General features: G+C 34.3%; 4 long non-coding RNA genes across 8 annotated transcripts; 3 read left to right on the forward strand and 1 right to left on the reverse strand.

Moving 5' to 3' along the window:
• Positions 1-1,679: 1,679 nt before the first annotated feature.
• On the forward strand, positions 1,680-3,071 carry LOC127941943 (uncharacterized). Its single transcript, XR_008149223.1, has 4 exons — positions 1,680-1,791; positions 1,901-2,023; positions 2,284-2,341; positions 2,528-3,071. It is a non-coding gene; the product is annotated as an uncharacterized LOC127941943 (long non-coding RNA).
• Positions 2,793-20,848, reverse strand: LOC127941953 (uncharacterized). Its single transcript, XR_008149233.1, has 3 exons — positions 20,702-20,848; positions 8,857-9,041; positions 2,793-2,938 (listed from the first exon to the last, which is right to left on the reverse strand). It is a non-coding gene; the product is annotated as an uncharacterized LOC127941953 (long non-coding RNA).
• Positions 7,556-9,568, forward strand: LOC127941945 (uncharacterized). Its single transcript, XR_008149224.1, has 4 exons — positions 7,556-7,711; positions 7,821-7,943; positions 8,168-8,225; positions 8,446-9,568. It is a non-coding gene; the product is annotated as an uncharacterized LOC127941945 (long non-coding RNA).
• Positions 13,153-21,706, forward strand: LOC127941941 (uncharacterized). Of its 5 annotated transcripts, none has more exons than XR_008149215.1 (5): positions 13,153-13,213; positions 13,290-13,387; positions 13,497-13,619; positions 13,877-13,934; positions 20,106-21,706. It is a non-coding gene; the product is annotated as an uncharacterized LOC127941941 (long non-coding RNA). The 5 variants fall into 5 exon arrangements; XR_008149212.1 differs by adding an exon at positions 14,121-15,374 and having other exon boundaries at positions 13,165-13,387; positions 21,351-21,706; XR_008149216.1 differs by adding an exon at positions 14,121-15,054 and having other exon boundaries at positions 13,165-13,387; positions 21,038-21,706.
• Positions 21,707-22,264: the final 558 nt, after the last annotated feature.

The following is a 22,264-nucleotide window of genomic DNA, read 5'->3' on the forward strand; positions in this document are numbered from 1 at the left end:
TTCTTTTTAGAAAGCTGCAGTTCCAACCGAGAGAACGCTCTTCAGATCACGTTCAGTCAATGATTCAGAATGAGACTGGAATACCTTTTTTATTTTTTACCTGAAACACATCTGATTATACACGGTCATAAACTAGGTTTAGTGTCTTGTTCAAATGCATAATGATCACTGTTTTCAGCTGCTAGAAACTAAAGATTGAATGAATCTTACTGAAAGATTGTGTGTAAAGCTCATGTAAGTGTCAGTGTCTAAACCTGAACAAGTGTCTGTGTTTTACTCTTTCTGCCCATGGTAGACTTTATTGCAATACTTCTGTTTATTGTTGATGATGGTTTGCACTGCAGCAGTGTGCAATACATGTGTCTTTTAGTCTGTCACACAGAAATGTGTAAAACTAAGATGCACGATATAAAATGTATTTATATTTTAAAATGAGCATATGGTGGTTTTGTAACATCTCCAGCAGTGTGTTCCAGCTAATATATATTTTATAAAAGTAAAATTAAACTTTTGCTATACTTTCATAAGCTTTGCATTGTATTGGATGTTCTTGCTGGTCTATAGAATATAATCAACCAATGAAAAATGCAGGTACGGTATTATTAAGATAACAAACTGTTATTTCACGTTCAACCACTAGATGTCAGTCTGTTTTTTTTCTTTGTTTTTTTTGTCAGTGTTTAAAATAATTGTTATACTCAGTCCAGTGACAGAGATGGGCTATATGATAAGTAGGGATGCAAAAATATGTTAAATGTTCTATATGGGGCACAAACTAAGATTGTACAACAATACAAAAGCTCTTGACTGGCAGGACGGGTTGCCAGTTTGGAGAAAACACAGCATATTGCAGGCGGGGAAAACAGCAAATGAACTAAATCAGAAATTGCATTCTACCCGAACTATAAAGCCTCAGCATCCATCTGAAAAGCTACATGGCTAGAAGCATATTACAAAGCGGAGAAATCAACTTATTAATATATCGTTCCTGCTCTGTGTCCTCAATCTGGCAACCCGCGTGAGCATCGAGTCTGATTTATATTACCCTACACTTTTAATGGCTAGTAATTTACTAGTAAGATATATGAAAAAAATGCATGCATGCATTAAAAAAAAAATATTACTTCTTCTTTTGTATGTATGTGTCACTACGTTTTTTTAGGACTTAAGTTTTAGTGCAGTTTGGGATTTGAATTACAGATTTCACATTTAAATGTCAGATCATAAAATGCACATTAATTAACAAGGACTAATGCATTTTAAGATTAAAATTCAGTTTTTTTATTCATCGGCTATTTGGATGTGGAAGTGCAGACTGCATTGTTTGATTCTGCCATTGAACACATTTGACCTGGCTATTAATTCATTCGTCCGATTTCTGCACAATTAAGTAGATTTTCATTATCATTTTAAAAAACAGCCAAGCCTCAAAGATGGAAGCTACGCAGATATTTGAAACTTTCCAAGTGTTCCGTGTTTTCGGGTCACAAAATAATAACACCCTGACTGTGTGATGCTTTTCAGCTTTTTTTGGCACACTGCTGCTCTGCTCACACCAGAACAGTGCACGCGCTGGAGAACACGTAGACCCAGTACGTAACGAAACATTGGTATGTTGTTACTAAACAGATGGAGATTCCGTTCTTCATCGCGTTATGGGATGTCCCAAGTTAACTCCTATTTAAGCTTTTCTTTTGTAGGCAGATTCAACTGATCACAACAACTCTGGATTCACGGTTTCTGTGGACATTGATTTATTTCATCACTTTGAATCTTAAAGGGAATAATAAGGTGCTTATTTTAAAGTTGTGTTGTATTTAACCGCTTTGTAAAACTGTGCCCTGCTCCGATGATAACAATACATTCATGTCGCGCGGTTTATTTGTTCTCGAAAACACAGAAACGAAGAAGAGGAGAGAGATGAAGAGGAAGAGGGAGGAAGATTCACAAGCCAGTGGATCAAAACCAGCAAATGAGGAGAAACTGGTTAAATCGAGCAGTATGGGTCATCTGAGACCAGACTGTAAGTATTTAACAGCTCTGATGAATATAGTAAGACTTGAACAGAAATCCAAACAGTGCATTATCCTTCACTTTTTAGTTGCTTGTGATTTTTGTGTGTGTGTGTGTGTGTGTGTATCATTAACTTGAAGTTATAAACACAGAGCAGCTGACTTTTATGTTATCATCCTCTTCATGCACCTCTTCTAACATGCAATAATTGATCCAGCACATAAAAACTACATGAGGATAACTGTAAGCAGTATTATTTTGCATCTTCAGTCTCTCATGATGCAGAAAAGCCTGAGAGTCATTCGGATGTGTCTCAATCAAAGCCGAGGTGAGTGATTCACTACAGAGACAGACTCGAGACTCAGCTGAAGTTTGAAATATCTTAAGATGCGTTTCTTTAATGTTTCTAAGAGTTCAGCTGATCTTCAGTCGCTCAAATGTTTCTCAGATGCGATCAGTGAAATGTCAATGTCTCTCTCTCTCTCTCTCTCTGGTTTTATTTTCTCTTTTAAAGGGTCCTGAACAATCTCCAGCAGATCATCTGAACGCCAACAAGACAAACCTCTACGAATCTCTCACGTTTCTTCAAATGGAGCTGCAAGAGTTAATTGTTTACAGGCCCGGCTCCATCCAATCAGGAGCTTGGTTCACACCCCTGTCTCACTCCAAATAACATCCAGCTGTTGTTCAATGTTCAGTTCAGCTCCAGGTTTTGAGGGAGATTTATCTCTTTGGCAGCTTGGTGTGAAAATCCCACGTGTTCTTCAGAAAGTAGAGAGAATTTTTTTACAGATGTATTTTAATTTTTGCACTTCATTGCATTGTGTTTTAGGATTGTCTTTAGATTTTATGAATAATGTCCTGGCATTTTTACAGTATTGCTGTTTTCTGTTTGCACACAGAGCCCATTTCAGACATCACTGACCTGAATTCACTTTTGGGTTTTATCATGAGAGAAAAAAACTGCTTTATAAACCTGCATTTAATTAAAAACTAAAGAAAATGAAATCGCTTTGCTTAAATATGCTCTTGACTTCACTTCTTTAACTTTAATAAGAATTAAGCTATATTTTATTTATAGTATTTCATATCTAAATAATATTGCTAGACATTAAACAGTTTCTATTTCATTTGTCTGTTTGTCCAGTTGTATTTTTGTGCCATTGCTTGTAATTTGATAATGTGTTCTTATTTTATTATTGACTGTTTACTTGTATTTTGAAATTCTTTTTAAAATATTATTATTGTGAGTTTTTTATTTTATTTTATTTGTCCACCAGGAATGTTCATTGATCCCATCTCAAAGCTGAAGCTGTCTATCTTCAGATATAATACTGTGAATGTATGTAGATTCAGCTTTATAACTTTATATCTGCTGTGAATTGATGTGTAACTTGATAATGAAGAATCAAACGGCTGATAAATGCTCTTCATTACTAACTGTAGGTCATGTGACTAAAGGCAGAACGTTTTCCTGCTGTTAACAAACACACATCGTCTGTAACTCATCTAGTGTAAGACTATATTTCCACACTTTATTGTAAACCTGATTTTTTAATATGTGTCACGGAAAGAGTCTTTACTATAAAACATTCTGACGACAGCTATAAATAAATGGCTTATTATGAAAATGTGTTATCATTATTTATCATCAGTGCAAGAGTCTTTGACGTCTGTAGAACCACAAAAGTTTCTTTATAGTAGAGTAATGTTCATTTGATCACACTAATAAATGAATGATTATTTTAGGAACTGTTCCCTGAAAGGTTTCCAAAATGTGGAATCGATGCAAAACAGCAACAACTTTATTTTAAGAATGTATTAAAATGTCTTCATTTAACTTGTGCTAACTTTAGGCAAAACATTACAGTAGCAATAATCCTGAATAGAGATCTTCAATCAGAAAATAGAGATTGTGACTATGTTGTATTGCAGTAGGTAAAATACCATTGTTGATGTGTAATAAAAAATATTTAGACAATGTTTATAGCATCTATTTTAAGTTTAAATGTTTTAATTAAGTGTGCACTTGAAATGGTTACGAATTGGATGCATGAAAGAATGATACGATGTAAAGTTTTATGTGCAAACACTTTCTTGCATCCAAACAATAAATAATGAGGAACATCAGTGTGTTGTGTTCATTTACTGTACATAACTGTTATTTCTTTATGGTATTTTAGTCTTTGCAATCCTAATTATACCAAAGATTTAGGCACTTTGGTTATAGACGTGCATGAATATCTGTATCTGCAATAGACTTCAGTAGATGATTTTGCTAAACACAGCGCAAGAATCTGAAGCATGGCATTTAAAAAGTGCTCTAGTTTAATATCCATGGTGGATTATTTCTTCAAATAAATGCATCATAAATTCACACATTTCTGATTTTATTAAGGACACACATTTATCTTTAATATATAACATGTTTGTGTCCTTTAACTCCTGAAGTGCCACTGTCTCCTCATCTTCAGTTCAGTTCTGGTTTTACTCTTAACCTCACACAAGGTGAATTCCCTCAGTCTGATTTTTCATTTCAACACAATGCATCTTTGAATTACAAAAGCTGTGTTTCCTAAAAGCAGCTTAAGTTGACAGAAGAACCACTGAAATCAAAGGAGATATGATCAATGTAGGCTTCGATGCTTTTGAGCAAAGCAAACCTGGTTGATATAACAGAAAGAAAAGCAGTTGGACCAGTTCATGAATGATCTGCAGTCTGTTTGTGCGTCACTGAAGCTGTGCTAAATATTTCCTGACATTTCCTGGTTAAATCAGATGAACTTTGTGGTGATTTCTGGAAACCAGGTTCGACGTTTCTCCGTGGATTTAAAGGAACAAATAGAAGTAAAGGGATACTAAAAAACTAATAAATATCTACAGAGCTCTGTCAGCTCATACAAGTTATGAGACGTGGATTTACAGGTGAGTGTGAATGCTGTCGAATATATGAAACTGAACTGTGTTTCCTGATACAGATAACCATTTTGCACAGTTCTGATTTAAGTTACAAAATATATATAAATCACAAATTATATTACAGAATTTGAGTGAAAAGTTAAAGTCCGTGTCACTCTTTCGGTTTGATTTGAGAATGTTTTAAAGATCCTCTTTTTTCTTTATTAAACAAGAAAATCTAAATCTTTATGGGAGTTGAAATAATCAATAATGACTCATTTGCATACACTTTAATTATATCTAAAGCAATAAATGGTGACCTGTAAATATGTTTTCCAAAATTGTACTTATTTTATGTTTATATTTTTAATGTTTTTTGGGGGGTGCTTTTCATTATCGGTTGTTTAATAACTAACAAATAAAACAAATAAAAAACACAAAAGTGTCAAAAATGTGGTCTTAAACTTTTGGACTCGACTATATTTCTGTATACATCTGATTACTCTGTTTGTTCAGTCAGAATTACATCAAATTAATAATATTTTATATCTTCTGCAGCTCTTGTGGATTCAGTCTCCTCTGAAAGTTGAGAAATGACAAGAAAACCAGCAGAAACGGCAGCAGAAAATGAGACTGAAAAGAAAGAAATGCAGAGCAAGAAAGAAAATGCCTGTGGATTCAGAGAACATCTAACAGTGCACAAGACAGACAGCAATAAAGAATTTCCACCAAACTGTGAGAAAACACACACACACACACACACACACACACACACACACACACACACACACACATATATAAGTGATAATAAGAGTCGAGATACAGGCTCTGAGATTGTTGTCATTGTTTCTTCCAGTCTCTCTTGATCAAGAACGATTAAGACCTGCGTGTCATTCAGAAACGACGGAGAAACTCAAAGAAGAGGTGAGAAAATCCCAACTCATACTGTACAAACAGGAATAAATCTGTGTAAATCACCAAATAAATCCTGACGTGTGTTTTCTTTTTAGAAAGCTGCAGTTGATCCAGCTGAGAGAACGCTCTTCAGATCACGTTCAGTCAATGATTCAGAATGAGACTGGAATACCTTTTTTATTTTTACCTGAAACACATCTGATTATATACTGTCATAAACTATGTTAAGTGTCTTGTTAAAATGCAGAATGATCACTGTTTTTAGCTGCTAGAAACTAAAGATTGAATGAATCTTACTGAAAGATTGTGTGTAAAGCTCATGTAAGTGTCAGTGTCTAAACCTGAACAAGTGTCTGTGTTTTACTCTTTCTGCCCATGGTAGACTTTATTGCAATACTTCTGTTTATTGTTGATGATGGTTTGCACTGCAGCAGTGTGCAATACATGTGTCTTTTAGTCTGTCACACAGAAATGTGTAAAACTAAGATGCATGATATAAAATGTATTTATATTTTAAAATGAGCATATGGTGGTTTTGTAACATCTCCAGCAGTGTGTTCCAGCTAATATATATTTTATGAAAGTAAAATTAAACTTTTGCTATACTTTCATAAGCTTTGCATTGTATTGGATGTTCTTGCTGGTCTATAGAATATAATCAACCAATGAAAAATACAGGTACGGAATTATTAAGATAACAAACTGTTATTTCACGTTCAACCACTAGATGGCAGTCTTTTTTTTTTTTTTTTTTTTTTTTTTTGTCAGTGTTTAAAATAATTGTTATACTCAGTCCAGTGACAGAGATGGGCTATATAATAAGTAGGGATGCAAAAATATGTTAAATGTTCTATATGGGGCACAAACTAAGATGATACAACAAAACAAAAGCACTTGACTTGCAGGACGGGTTGCCAGTTTGGAGAAAACACAGCATATTGCAGGCGGGGAAAACAGCAAATGAACTAAATCAGAAATTGCATTCTACCCGAACTATAAAGCCTCAGCATCCATCTGAAAAGCTACATGGCTAGAAGCATATTACAAAGCGGAGAAATCAACTTATTAATATATCGTTCCTGCTCTGTGTCCTCAATCTGGCAACCCGCGTGAGCATCGAGTCTGATTTATATTACCCTACACTTTTAATGGCTAGTAATTTACTAGTAAGATATATGAAAAAAATGCATGCATGCATTAAAAAAAAAATATTACTTCTTCTTTTGTATGTATGTGTCACTAAGTTTTTTTAGGACTAAAGTTTTAGTGCAGTTTGGGATTTGAATTAGCTACAGATTTCACATTTAAATGTCAGATCATAAAATGCATTAATTAACACGGCCTAATGCATTTTAAGATTAAAATTCAGTTTTTTTTATTCATAGGCTATTTGGATGTGAAAGTGCAAACTGCATTGTTTGATTCTGCCATTGAACACATTTGACCTGGCTATTAATTCATTCGTCCGATTTCTGCACAATTTAGTAGATTTTCATTATCATTTTAAAAAACAGCCAAGCCTCAAAGATGGAAGCTACGCAGATATTTGAAACTTTCCAAGTGTTCCGTGTTTTCGGGTCACAAAATAATAACACCCTGACTGTGTGATGCTCTGGATGCTTTTCAGCTTTTTTGGCACACTGCTCACACCAGAACAGTGCACGCGCTGGAGAACACGTAGACCCAGTACGTAACGAAACATTGGTATGTTGTTACTAAACAGATGGAGATTCCGTTCTTCATCGCGTTATGGGATGTCCCAAGTTAACTCCTATTTAAGCTTTTCTTTTGTAGGCAGATTCAACTGATCACAACAACTCTGGATTCACGGTTTCTATGGACATTGCTTTATTTCATCGCTGGGAATCTTAAAGGGAATAATAAGGTGCTTATTTTAAAGTTGTGTTGTATTTAACCGCTTTGTAAAACTGTGCCCTGCTCCGATGATAACAATACATTCATGTCGCGCGGTTTATTTGTTCTCGAAAACACAGAAACGAAGAAGAGGAGAGAGATGAAGAGGAAGAGGGAGGAAGATTCACAAGCCAGTGGAACAAAACCAGCAAATGAGGAGAAACTGGTTAAATCGAGCAGTATGATTATTCCGGGAACAGACTGTGAGTAGGCTATTTAAATCCCTAAAGAATATATTAAGACTTAAACAGAAATCTAAACTTGTGTGTGTGTGTGTGTGTATCATTAACTTGAAGTTATAAACACAGAGCAGCTGACTTTTTATGTCATCATCCTCTTCATGCACCTCTTCTAACATGCAATAATTGATCCAGCACATAAAAACTACATGAGGATAATTGTAAGCAGTATTATTTTGCATCTTCAGTCTCTCATGATGCAGAAAAGCCTGAGAGTCATTCGGATGTGTCTCAATCAAAGCCGAGGTGAGTGATTCACTACAGAGACAGACTCGAGACTCAGCTGAAGTTTAAAATATTTTAAGATGCGTTTCTTTAATGTTTCTAAGAGTTCAGCTGATCTTCAGTAGCTCAAATGTTTCTCAGATGCGATCAGTGAAATGTCAATGTCTCTCTCTCTCTCTCTCTCTCTCCATCTCTCTCTCTCTCTTTCTGTCTCTCTCTGGTTTTATTTTCTCTTTTAAAGGGTCCTGAACAATCTCCAGCAGATCATCTGAACGCCAACAAGACAAACCTCTACGAATCTCTCACGTTTCTTCAAATGGAGCTGCAAGAGTTAATTGTTTACAGGCCCGGCTCCATCCAATCAGGAGCTTGGTTCACACCCCTGTCTCACTCCAAATAACATCCAGCTGTTGTTCAATGTTCAGTTCAGCTCCAGGTTTTGAGGGAGATTTATCTCTTTGGCAGCTTGGTGTGAAAATCCCACGTGTTCTTCAGAAAGTAGAGAGAATTTTTTTACAGATGTATTTTAATTTTTGCACTTCATTGCATTGTGTTTTAGGATTGTCCTTAGATTTTATGAATAATGTCCTGGCATTTTTACAGTATTGCTGTTTTCTGTTTGCACACGGAGCCCATTTCAGACATCACTGACCTGAATTCACTTTTGGGTTTTATCATGAGAGAAAAAAACTGCTTTATAAACCTGCATTTATTTAAAAACGAAAGAAAATGAAATCGCTTTGCTTAAATCTGCTCTTGACTTCACTTCTTTAACTTTAATAAGAATTAAGCTATATTTAATTGATAGTATTTCATATCTAAATAATATTGCTAAACCTTAAACAGTTTCTATTTCATTTGTCTGTTTGTCCAGTTGTATTTTTGTGCCATTGCTTGTAATTTGATCATTTGTTCTTATTTTATTATTGACTGTTTACTTGTATTTTTAAATTCTTTTTAAAATATTATTATTGTGAGTTTTTTATTTTATTTTATTTGTCCACCAGGAATGTTCATTGATCCCATCTCAAAGCTGGAGCTGACTATCTTCAGATATAATACTGTGAATGTATGTAGATTCAGCTTTATAACTTTATATCTGCTGTGAATTGATGTGTAACTTGATTATGAAGAATCAAACGGCTGATAAATGCTCTTCATTAATAATTGTAGGTCATGTGACTAAAGGCAGAACGTTTTCCTGCTGTTGTTGATAACAAACACACATCGTCTGTAACTCATCTAGTGTAAGACTATATTTCTACACTTTATTGTAAACCTGATTTTTTAATATGTGTCACAGAAAGAGTCTTTACTATAAAACATTCTGATGACAGCTATAAATAAATGGCTTATTATGAAAATGTGTTATCATTATTTATCATCAGTGCAAGAGTCTTTGACGTCTGTAGAACCACAAAAGTTTCTTTATAGTAGAGAAATGTTCATTTGATCACACTAATAAATGACTGATTATTTTAGGATCTGTTCCCTGAAAGGTTTCCAAAATGTGGAATCGATGCAAAACAGCAACAACTTTATTTTAAGAGTGTAACATATGTATTAAAATCTCTTCATTTAACTTGTGCTAACTTTAGGCAAAACATTACAGTAGCAATAATCCTGAATAGAGATCTTCAATCAGAAAATAGAGATTGTGACTATGTTGTATTGCAGTAGGTAAAATACTAATAAAAATATTTAGACAATGTTTATAGCATCTATTTTAAGTTTAAATGTTTAATTAAGTGTGCACTTGAAATGGTTACAAATTGGATGCATGAAAGAATGATACGATGTAAAGTTTTATGTGCAAACACTTTCTTGCATCCAAACAATAAATAATGAGGAACATCAGTGTGTTGTGTTCATTTACTGTACATAACTGTTATTTCTTTATGGTATTTTAGTCTTTGCAATCCTAATTATACCAAAGATTTAGGCACTTTGGTTATAGACGTGCATGAATATCTGTATCTGCAATAGACTTCAGTAGATGATTTTGCTAAACACAGCGCAAGAATCTGAAGCATGGCATTTAAAAAGTGCTCTAGTTTAATATCCATGGTGGATTATTTCTTCAAATAAATGCCTCATAAATTCACACATTTCTGATTTTATTAAGGACACACATTTATCTTTAATATATAACATGTTTGTGTCCTTTAACTCCTGAAGTGCCACTGTCTCCTCATCTTCAGTTCAGTTCTGGTTTTACTCTTAACCTCACACAAGGTGAATTACTTCAGTCTGATGTTCACATTTCAACACAATGCATCTTTGAATTACAAAAGCTGTGTTTCCTAAAAGCAGCAGTTGACAGAAGAAACACTGAAATCAAAGAAGATATAATCAATGTAGGCTTCGATGCTTTTGAGCAAAGCAAACCTGGTTGATATAACAGAAAGAAAAGCAGTTGGACCAGTTCATGAATGATCTGCAGTCTGTTTGTGCGTCACTGAAGCGGTGCTAAATATTTCCTGACATTTCCTGGTTAAATCAGATGAACTTTGTGGTGATTTCTGGAAACCAGGTTTGAGGTTTCTCCGTGGATTTAAAGGAACAAATAGAAGTAAAGGGATACTAAAAACTATTAAATATCTACAGAGCTCTGTCAGCTCATACAAGTTATGAGACGTGGATTTACAGGTGAGTGTGAATGCTGTCGAATATATGAAACTCAATTGTGTTTCCTGATACGGATAACAAGTTTGCACAGTTCTGATTTAAGTTACAAAATATATATAAATCACAAAATATGTTTTCCAAAATTGTACTTATTTTATGTTTATATTTTTAATGTTTTTTGGGGGGTGCTTTTCATTATCGGTTGTTTAATAACTAACAAATAAAACAAATAAAAAACACAAAAGTGTCAAAAATGTGGTCTTAAACTTTTGGACTTGAATATATTTCTGTATACATCTGATTACTCTGTTTGTTCAGTCAGAATTACATCAAATTAGTAATATTTTATATCTTCTGCAGCTCTTGTGGATTCAGTCTCCTCTGAAAGTTGAGAAATGACAAGAAAACCATCAGAAACGGCAGCAGAAAATGAGACTGAAAAGAATGAAATGCAGAGCAAGAAAGAAAATGCCTGTGGATTCAGAGAACATCTAACAGTGCACAAGACAGACAGCAATAAAGAATTTCCACCAAACTGTGAGAAAACACACACACACACACACACACACACACACACATATAAGTGATAATAAGAGTCGAGATACAGGCTCTGAGATTGTTGTCATTGTTTCTGACAGTCTCTCTTGATCAAGAACGATTAAGACCTGCGCGTCATTCAGATACGACGGAGAAACTCAAAGAAGAGGTGAGAAAATCCCAACTCATACTGTACACACAGGAATAAATCTGTGTAAATCACCAAATAAATCCTGACGTGTGTTTTCTTTTTAGAAAGCTGCAGTTGATCCAGCTGAGAGAACGCTCTTCAGATCACGTTCAGTCAATGATTCAGAATGAGACTGGAATACCTTTTTTATTTTTACCTGAAACACATCTGATTATATACTGTCATAAACTATGTTTAGTGTCTTGTTCAAATGCATAATGATGAAACAAAAGATTGAATGAATCTTACTGAAAGATTGTGTGTAAAGCTCATGTAAGTGTCAGTGTCTAAACCTGAACAAGTGTCTGTGTTTTACTCTTTCTGCCCATGGTAGACTTTATTGCAATACTTCTGTTTATTGTTGATGTTGGTTTGCACTGCAGCAGTGTGCAATACATGTGTCTTTTAGTCTGTCACAAAGAAATGTGCAAAACTAAGATGCATGATATAAAATGTATTTATATTTTAAAATGAGCATATGGTGGTTTTGTAACATCTCCAGCAGTGTGTTCCAGCTAATATATATTTTATAAAAGTTTAATTAAACTTTTGCTTTACTTTCATAAGCTTTGCATTGTATTGGGTATTCTTGCTGGTCTATAGAATATAATCAACCAATGAAAAATGCAGGTACGGTATTATTAAGATAACAAACTGTTATTTCACGTTCAACCACTAGATGGCAGTCTTTTTTTTCCCTTTTTTTTTTTTTTGTCAGTGTTTAAAGTAATTGTTATACTCAGTCCAGTGACAGAGATGGGCTATATAATAAGTAGGGATGCAAAAATATTTTAAATGTTCTATATGGGGCACAAACTAAGATTGTACAACAAAACAAAAGCACTTGACTTGCAGGACGGGTTGCCAGTTTGGAGAAAACACAGCATATTGCAGGCGGGGAAAACAGCAAATGAACTAAATCAGAAATTGCATTCTACCCGAACTATAAAGCCTCAGCATCCATCTGAAAAGCTACATGGCTAGAAGCATATTACAAAGCGGAGAAATCAACTTATTAATATATCGTTCCTGCTCTGTGTCCTCAATCTGGCAACCCGCGTGAGCATCGAGTCTGATTTATATTACCCTACACTTTTAATGGCTAGTAATTTACTAGTAAGATATATGAAAAAAATGCATGCATGCATTAAAAAAAATATATTACTTCTTCTTTTGTATGTATGTGTCACTAAGTTTTTTTAGGACTTAAGTTTTAGTGCAGTTTGGGATTTGAATTACAGATTTCACATTTAAATGTCAGATCATAAAATGCATTAATTAACAAGGACTAATGCATTTTAAGATTAAAATTCTTTTTTTTTTTTTATTCATAGGCTATTTGGATGTGAAAGTGCAAACTGCATTGTTTGATTCTGCCATTGAACACATTTGACCTGGCTATTAATTCATTCGTCCGATTTCTGCACAATTTAGTAGATTTTCATTATCATTTTTAAAAAACAGCCAAGCCTCAAAGATGGAAGCTACGCAGATATTTGAAACTTTCCAAGTGTTCCGTGTTTTCGGGTCACAAAATAATAACACCCTGACTGTGTGATGCTTTTCAGCTTTTTTTGGCACACTGCTGCTCTGCTCACACCAGAACAGTGCACGCGCTGGAGAACACGTAGACCCAGTACGTAACGAAACATTGGTATGTTGTTACTAAACAGATGGAGATTCCGTTCTTCATCGCGTTATGGGATGTCCCAAGTTAACTCCTATTTAAGCTTTTCTTTTGTAGGCGGATTCAACTGATCACAACAACTCTGGATTCACGGTTTCTGTGCTTTATTTCATCGCTGGGAATCTTAAAGGGAATAATAAGGTGCTTATTTTAAAGTTGTGTTGTATTTAACCGCTTTGTAAAACTGTGCCCTGCTCCGATGATAACAATACATTCATGTCGCGCGGTTTATTTGTTCTCGAAAACACAGAAACGAAGAAGAGGAGAGAGATGAAGAGGAAGAGGGAGGAAGATTCACAAGCCAGTGGAACAAAACCAGCAAATGAGGAGAAACTGGTTAAATCGAGCAGTATGGGTCATCTGAGACCAGACTGTAAGTATTTAACAGCTCTGATGAATATATTACTTGAACAGAAATCCAAACTGTCCATAATCCTTCACCTTTTAGTTGCTTGTGATTTGTGTGTGTGTGTGTGTGTGTGTGTATCATTAACTTGAAGTTATAAACACAGAGCAGCTGACTTTTATGTTATCATCCTCTTCATGCACCTCTTCTAACATGCAATAATTGATCCAGCACATAAAAACTACATGAGGATAATTGTAAGCAGTATTATTTTGCATCTTCAGTCTCTCATGATGCAGAAAAGCCTGAGAGTCATTCGGATGTGTCTCAATCAAAGCCGAGGTGAGTGATTCACTACAGAGACAGACTCAAGACTCAGCTGAAGTTTAAAATATCTTAAGATGCGTTTCTTTAATGTTTCTAAGAGTTCAGCTGATCTTCAGTCGCTCAAATGTTTCTCAGATGCGATCAGTGAAATGTCAATGTCTCTCTCTCTCTCTCTCTCTGGTTTTATTTTCTCTTTTAAAGGGTCCTGAACAATCTCCAGCAGATCATCTGAAAGCCAACAAGACAAACCTCTACGAATCTCTCACGTTTCTTCAAATGGAGCTGCAAGAGTTAATTGTTTACAGGCCCGGCTCCATCCAATCAGGAGCTTGGTTCACACCCCTGTCTCACTCCAAATAACATCCAGCTGTTGTTCAATGTTCAGTTCAGCTCCAGGTTTTGAGGGAGATTTATCTCTTTGGCAGCTTGGTGTGAAAATCCCACGTGTTCTTCAGAAAGTAGAGAGAATTTTTTTACAGATGAATTTTAATTTTTGCACTTCATTGCATTGTGTTTTAGGATTGTCTTTAGATTTTATGAATAATGTCCTGGCATTTTTACAGTATTGCTGTTTTCTGTTTGCACACAGAGCCCATTTCAGACATCACTGACCTGAATTCACTTTTGGGTTTTATCATGAGAGAAAAAAACTGCTTTATAAACCTGCATTTAATTAAAAAAACGAAAGAAAATGAAATCGCTTTGCTTAAATCTGCTCTTGACTTCACTTCTTTAACTTTAATAAGAATTAAGCTATATTTTATTTATAGTATTTCATATCTAAATAATATTGCTAGACATTAAACAGTTTCTATTTCATTTGTCTGTTTGTCCAGTTGTATTTTTGTGCCATTGCTTGTAATTTGATCATGTGTTCTTATTTTATTATTGACTGTTTACTTGTATTTTGAAATTCTTTTTAAAATATTATTATTGTGAGTTTTTTATTTTATTTTATTTGTCCACCAGGAATGTTCATTGATCCCATCTCAAAGCTGAAGCTGTCTATCTTCAGATATAATACTGTGAATGTATGTAGATTCAGCTTTATAACTTTATATCTGCTGTGAATTGATGTGTAACTTGATAATGAAGAATCAAACGGCTGATAAATGCTCTTCATTACTAACTGTAGGTCATGTGACTAAAGGCAGAACGTTTTCCTGCTGTTAACAAACACACATCGTCTGTAACTCATCTAGTGTAAGACTATATTTCCACACTTTATTGTAAACCTGATTTTTTAATATGTGTCACGGAAAGAGTCTTTACTATAAAACATTCTGACGACAGCTATAAATAAATGGCTTATTATGAAAATGTGTTATCATTATTTATCATCAGTGCAAGAGTCTTTGACGTCTGTAGAACCACAAAAGTTTCTTTATAGTAGAGAAATGTTCATTTGATCACACTAATAAATGAATGATTATTTTAGGAACTGTTCCCTGAAAGGTTTCCAAAATGTGGAATCGATGCAAAACAGCAACAACTTTATTTTAAGAATGTATTAAAATGTCTTCATTTAACTTGTGCTAACTTTAGGCAAAACATTACAGTAGCAATAATCCTGAATAGAGATCTTCAATCAGAAAATAGAGATTGTGACTATGTTGTATTGCAGTAGGTAAAATACCATTGTTGATGTGTAATAAAAAATATTTAGACAATGTTTATAGCATCTATTTTAAGTTTAAATGTTTTAATTAAGTGTGCACTTGAAATGGTTACGAATTGGATGCATGAAAGAATGATACGATGTAAAGTTTTATGTGCAAACACTTTCTTGCATCCAAACAATAAATAATGAGGAACATCAGTGTGTTGTGTTCATTTACTGTACATAACTGTTATTTCTTTATGGTATTTTAGTCTTTGCAATCCTAATTATACCAAAGATTTAGGCACTTTGGTTATAGACGTGCATGAATATCTGTATCTGCAATAGACTTCAGTAGATGATTTTGCTAAACACAGCGCAAGAATCTGAAGCATGGCATTTAAAAAGTGCTCTAGTTTAATATCCATGGTGGATTATTTCTTCAAATAAATGCATCATAAATTCACACATTTCTGATTTTATTAAGGACACGCATTTATCTTTAATATATAACATGTTTGTGTCCTTTAACTCCTGAAGTGCCACTGTCTCCTCATCTTCAGTTCAGTTCTGGTTTTACTCTTAACCTCACACAAGGTGAATTACTTCAGTCTGATGTTCACATTTCAACACAATGCATCTTTGAATTACAAAAGCTGTGTTTCCTAAAAGCAGCTTAAGTTGACAGAAGAACCACTGAAATCAAAGAAGATATAATCAATGTAGGCTTCGATGCTTTTGAGCAAAGCAAACCTGGTTGATATAACAGAAAGAAAAGCAGTTGGACCAGTTCATGAATGATCTGCAGTCTGTTTGTGCGTCACTGAAGCTGTGCTAAATATTTCCTGACATTTCCTGGTTAAATCAGATGAACTTTGTGGTGATTTCTGGAAACCAGGTTTGAGGTTTCTCCGTGGATTTAAAGGAACAAATAGAAGTAAAGGGATACTAAAAAACTAATAAATATCTACAGAGCTCTGTCAGCTCATACAAGTTATGAGACGTGGATTTACAGGTGAGTGTGAATGCTGTCGAATATATGAAACTGAACTGTGTTTCCTGATACAGATAACCATTTTGCACAGTTCTGATTTAAGTTACAAAATATATATAAATCACAAATTATATTACAGAATTTGAGTGAAAAGTTAAAGTCCGTGTCACTCTTTCGGTTTGATTTGAGAATGTTATAAAGATCCTCTTTTTTTCTTTATTAAACAAGAAAATCTAAATCTTTATGGGAGTTGAAATAATCAATAATGACTCATTTGCATACACCTTTAATTATATCTAAAGCAATAAATGGCGACCTGTAAATACTTTTTTCAAAATTGTACTTATTTTATAAGCTTATATTTTTAAAGTTTTTTTGAGTTGCTTTTCATTATCGGTTGTTATTGTTTAATAACTAACAAATAAAACTAATAACAAACACAAAAGTGTCAAAAATGTGGTCTTAAACTTTTGGACTCGACTATATTTCTGTATACATCTGATTTCTCAGTTTGAATTAGTTCGATTTAGTTTGTTTGTTCAGTCAGAATTAGGTTTAATTAGTAATATTTAATATCTTCTGCAGCTCTTGTGCATTCAGTCTCCTCTGAAAGTTGAGAAATGACAAGAAAACCATCAGAAACGGCAGCAGAAAATGAGACTGAAAAGAATGAAATGCAGAGCAAGAAAGCTGCGCTGAGAAATGAAGTCAAATCTGCACAACAGGAAAAACCAACAACGGGAGGAAAAGAAAATGCCTGTGGATTCAGAGAACATCTAACAGTGCACAAGACAGACAGCAATAAAGAATTTCCACCAAACTGTGAGAAAACACACACACACACACACACACACATGTTTAATGATAATAAGAGTCGAGATACAGGCTCTAAGATTGTTTTCATTGTTTCTTCCAGTCTCTCTTGATCAAGAACGATTAAGACCTGCGTGTCATTCAGAAACGACGGAGAAACTCAAAGAAGAGGTGAGAAAATCCCAACTCATACTGTACACACAGGAATAAATCTGTGTAAATCACCAAATAAATCCTGACATTGTGTTTTCTTTTTAGAAAGCTGCAGTTGATCCAACCGAGAGAACGCTCTTCAGATCACGTTCAGTCAATGATTCAGATTTTATTTTATTTTTACCTGAAACACATCTGATTATACACGGTCATAAACTAGGTTTAGTGTCTTGTTCAAATGCATAATGATCACTGTTTTTCAGCTGCTAGAAACAAAAGATTGAATGAATCTTACTGAAAGATTGTGTGTAAAGCTCATGTAAGTGTCAGTGTCTAAACCTGAACAAGTGTCTGTGTTTTACTCTTTCTGCCCATGGTAGACTTTATTGCAATACTTCTGTTTATTGTTGATGATGGTTTGCACTGCAGCAGTGTGCAATACATGTGTCTTTTAGTCTGTCACAAAGAAATGTGTAAAACTAAGATGCATGATATAAAATGTATTTATATTTTAAAATGAGCATACGGTGGTTTTGTAACATCTCCAGCAGTGTGTTCCAGCTAATATATATTTTATAAAAGTAAAATTAAACTTTTGCTATACTTTCATAAGCTTTGCATTGTATTGGATCTTCTTGCTGGTCTATAGAATATAATCAACCAATGAAAAATGCAGGTACAATATTATTAAGATAAAAGACTGTTATTTCACGTTCAACCACTAGATGGCAGTCTTTTCTCCCCTTTTTTTTTTTTTGTCAGTGTTTAAAGTAATTGTTATACTCAGTCCAGTGACAGAGATGGGCTATATAATAAGTAGGGATGCAAAAATATGTTAAATGTTCTATATGGGGCACAAACTAAGATGATACAACAAAACAAAAGCACTTGACTTGCAGGACGGGTTGCCAGTTTGGAGAAAACACAGCATATTGCAGGCGGGGAAAACAGCAAATGAACTAAATCAGAAATTGCATTCTACCCGAACTATAAAGCCTCAGCATCCATCTGAAAAGCTACATGGCTAGAAGCATATTACAAAGCGGAGAAATCAACTTATTAATATATCGTTCCTGCTCTGTGTCCTCAATCTGGCAACCCGCGTGAGCATCGAGTCTGATTTATATTACCCTACACTTTTAATGGCTAGTAATTTACTAGTAAGATATATGAAAAAAATGCATGCATGCATTAAAAAAAATATATTAATTCTTCTTTTGTATGTATGTGTCACTACGTTTTTTTAGGACTTAAGTTTTAGTGCAGTTTGGGATTTGAATTACAGATTTCACATTTAAATGTCAGATCATAAAATGCATTAATTAACAAGGACTAATGCATTTTAAGATTAAAATTCAGTTTTTTTTATTCATAGGCTATTTGGATGTGAAAGTGCAAACTGCATTGTTTGATTCTGCCATTGAACACATTTGACCTGGCTATTAATTCATTCGTCCGATTTCTGCACAATTAAGTAGATTTTCATTATCATTTTAAAAAACAGCCAAGCCTCAAAGATGGAAGCTACGCAGATATTTGAAACTTTCCAAGTGTTCCGTGTTTTCGGGTCACAAAATAATAACACCCTGACTGTGTGATGCTTTTCAGCTTTTTTTGGCACACTGCTGCTCTGCTCACACCAGAACAGTGCACGCGCTGGAGAACACGTAGACCCAGTACGTAACGAAACATTGGTATGTTGTTACTAAACAGATGGAGATTCCGTTCTTCATCGCGTTATGGGATGTCCCAAGTTAACTCCTATTTAAGCTTTTCTTTTGTAGGCAGATTCAACTGATCACAACAACTCTGGATTCACGGTTTCTGTGCTTTATTTCATCGCTGGGAATCTTAAAGGGAATAATAAGGTGCTTATTTTAAAGTTGTGTTGTATTTAAACGCTTTGTAAAACTGTGCCCTGCTCCGATGATAACAATACATTCATGTCGCGCGGTTTATTTGTTCTCGAAAACACAGAAACATAGAAGAAGAGAGAGATGAAGAGGAAGAGGGAGGAAGATTCACAAGCCAGTGGATCAAAACCAGCAAATGAGGAGAAACTTGTTAAATCGAGCAGTATGAAACTGATACAAGACTGTAAGTATTTAACAGCTCTGATGAATATAGTAAGACTTGAACAGAAATCCAAACAGTGCATTATCCTTCACTTTTTAGTTGCTTGCGATTTTTGTGTGTGTGTGTGTGTGTGTGTGTATCATTAACTTGAAGTTATAAACACAGAGCAGCTGACTTTTTATGTCATCATCCTCTTCATGCATCTCTTCTAACATGCAATAATTGATCCAGCACATAAAAACTACATGAGGGTAATTGTAAGCAGTATTATTTTGCATCTTCAGTCTCTCATGATGCAGAAAAGCCTGAGAGTCATTCGGATGTGTCTCAATCAAAGCCGAGGTGAGTGATTCACTACAGAGACAGACTCGAGACTCAGCTGAAGTTTGAAATATTTTAAGATGCGTTTCTTTAATGTTTCTAAGAGTTCAGCTGATCTTCAGTCGCTCAAATGTTTCTCAGATGCGATCAGTGAAATGTCAATGTCTCTCTCTCTCTCTCTCTCTCTCTCTCTTTCTGTCTCTCTCTGGTTTTATTTTCTCTTTTAAAGGGTCCTGAACAATCTCCAGCAGATCATCTGAACGCCAACAAGACAAACCTCTACGAATCTCTCACGTTTCTTCAAATGGAGCTGCAAGAGTTAATTGTTTACAGGCCCGGCTCCATCCAATCAGGAGCTTGGTCCACACCCCTGTCTCACTCCAAATAACATCCAGCTGTTGTTCAATGTTCAGTTCAGCTCCAGGTTTTGAGGGAGATTTATCTCTTTGGCAGCTTGGTGTGAAAATCCCACGTGTTCTTCAGAAAGTAGAGAGAATTTTTTTACAGATGTATTTTAATTTTTGCACTTCATTGCATTGTGTTTTAGGATTGTCTTTAGATTTTATGAATAATGTCCTGGCATTTTTACAGTATTGCTGTTTTCTGTTTGCACACAGAGCCCATTTCAGACATCACTGACCTGAATTCACTTTTGGGTTTTATCATGAGAGAAAAAAACTGCTTTATAAACCTGCATTTAATTAAAAACGAAAGAAAATGAAATCGCTTTGCTTAAATCTGCTCTTGACTTCACTTCTTTAACTTTAATAAGAATTAAGCTATATTTTATTGATAGTATTTCATATCTAAATAATATTGCTAGACATTAAACAGTTTCTCTTTCATTTGTCTATTTGTCCAGTTGTATTTTTGTGCCATTGCTTGTAATTTGATAATGTGTTCTTATTTTATTATTGACTGTTTACTTGTATTTTGAAATTCTTTTTAAAATATTATTATTGTGAGTTTTTTATTTTATTTTATTTGTCCACCAGGAATGTTCACTGATCCCATCTCAAAGCTGGAGCTGACTATCTTCAGATATAATACTGTGAATGTATGTAGATTCAGCTTTATAACTTTATATCTGCTGTGAATTGATGTGTAACTTGATAATGAAGAATCAAACGGCTGATAAATGCTCTTCATTAATAATTGTAGGTCATGTGACTAAAGGCAGAACATTTCCTGCTGTTGTTGATAACAAACACACTCATCTAGTGTAAGACTATATTTCCACACTTTATTGTAAACCTGATTTTTTAATATGTGTCACAGAAAGAGTCTTTACTATAAAACATTCTGATGACAGCTATAAATAAATGGCTTATTATGAAAATGTGTTATCATTATTTATCATCAGTGCCAGAGTCTTTGACGTCTGTAGAACCACAAAAGTTTCTTTATAGTAGAGTAATGTTCATTTGATCACACTAATAAATGAATGATTATTTTAGGAACTGTTCCCTGAAAGGTTTCCAAAATGTGGAATCGATGCAAAACAGCAACAACTTTATTTTAAGAGTGTAACATATGTATTAAAATCTCTTCATTTAACTTGTGCTAACTTTAGGCAAAACATTACAGTAGCAATAATCCTGAATAGAGATCTTCAATCAGAAAATAGAGATTGTGACTATGTTGTATTGCAGTAGGTAAAATACCATTGTTGATGTGTAATAAAAAATATTTAGACAATGTATGACATCTATTTTAAGTTTAAATGTTTTAATTAAGTGTGCACTTGAAATGGTTACAAATTGGATGCATGAAAGAATGATACAATGTAAAGTTTTATGTGCAAACACTTTCTTGCATCCAAACAATAAATAATGAGGAACATCAGTGTGTTGTGTTCATTTACTGTACATAACTGTTATTTCTTTATGGTATTTTAGTCTTTGCAATCCTAATTATACCAAAGATTTAGGCACTTTGGTTATAGACGTGCATGAATATCTGTATCTGCAATAGACTTCAGTAGATGATTTTGCTAAACACAGCGCAAGAATCTGAAGCATGGCATTTAAAAAGTGCTCTAGTTTAATATCCATGGTGGATTATTTCTTCAAATAAATGCATCATAAATTCACACATTTCTGATTTTATTAAGGACACACATTTATCTTTAATATATAACATGGTTGTGTCCTTTAACTCCTGAAGTGCCACTGTCTCCTCATCTTCAGTTCAGTTCTGGTTTTACTCTTAACCTCACACAAGGTGAATTCCTTCAGTCTGATGTTTACATTTCAACACAATGCATCTTTGAATTACAAAAGCTGTGTTTCCTAAAAGCAGTTTAAGTTGACAGAAGAACCACTGAAATCAAAGAAGATATAATCAATGTAGGCTTCGATGCTTTTGAGCAAAGCAAACCTGGTTGAT

This window comes from Carassius gibelio, chromosome A21 (assembly GCF_023724105.1).
Source record: "Carassius gibelio isolate Cgi1373 ecotype wild population from Czech Republic chromosome A21, carGib1.2-hapl.c, whole genome shotgun sequence".
Classification (NCBI taxonomy): Eukaryota; Metazoa; Chordata; class Actinopteri; order Cypriniformes; family Cyprinidae; genus Carassius; species Carassius gibelio.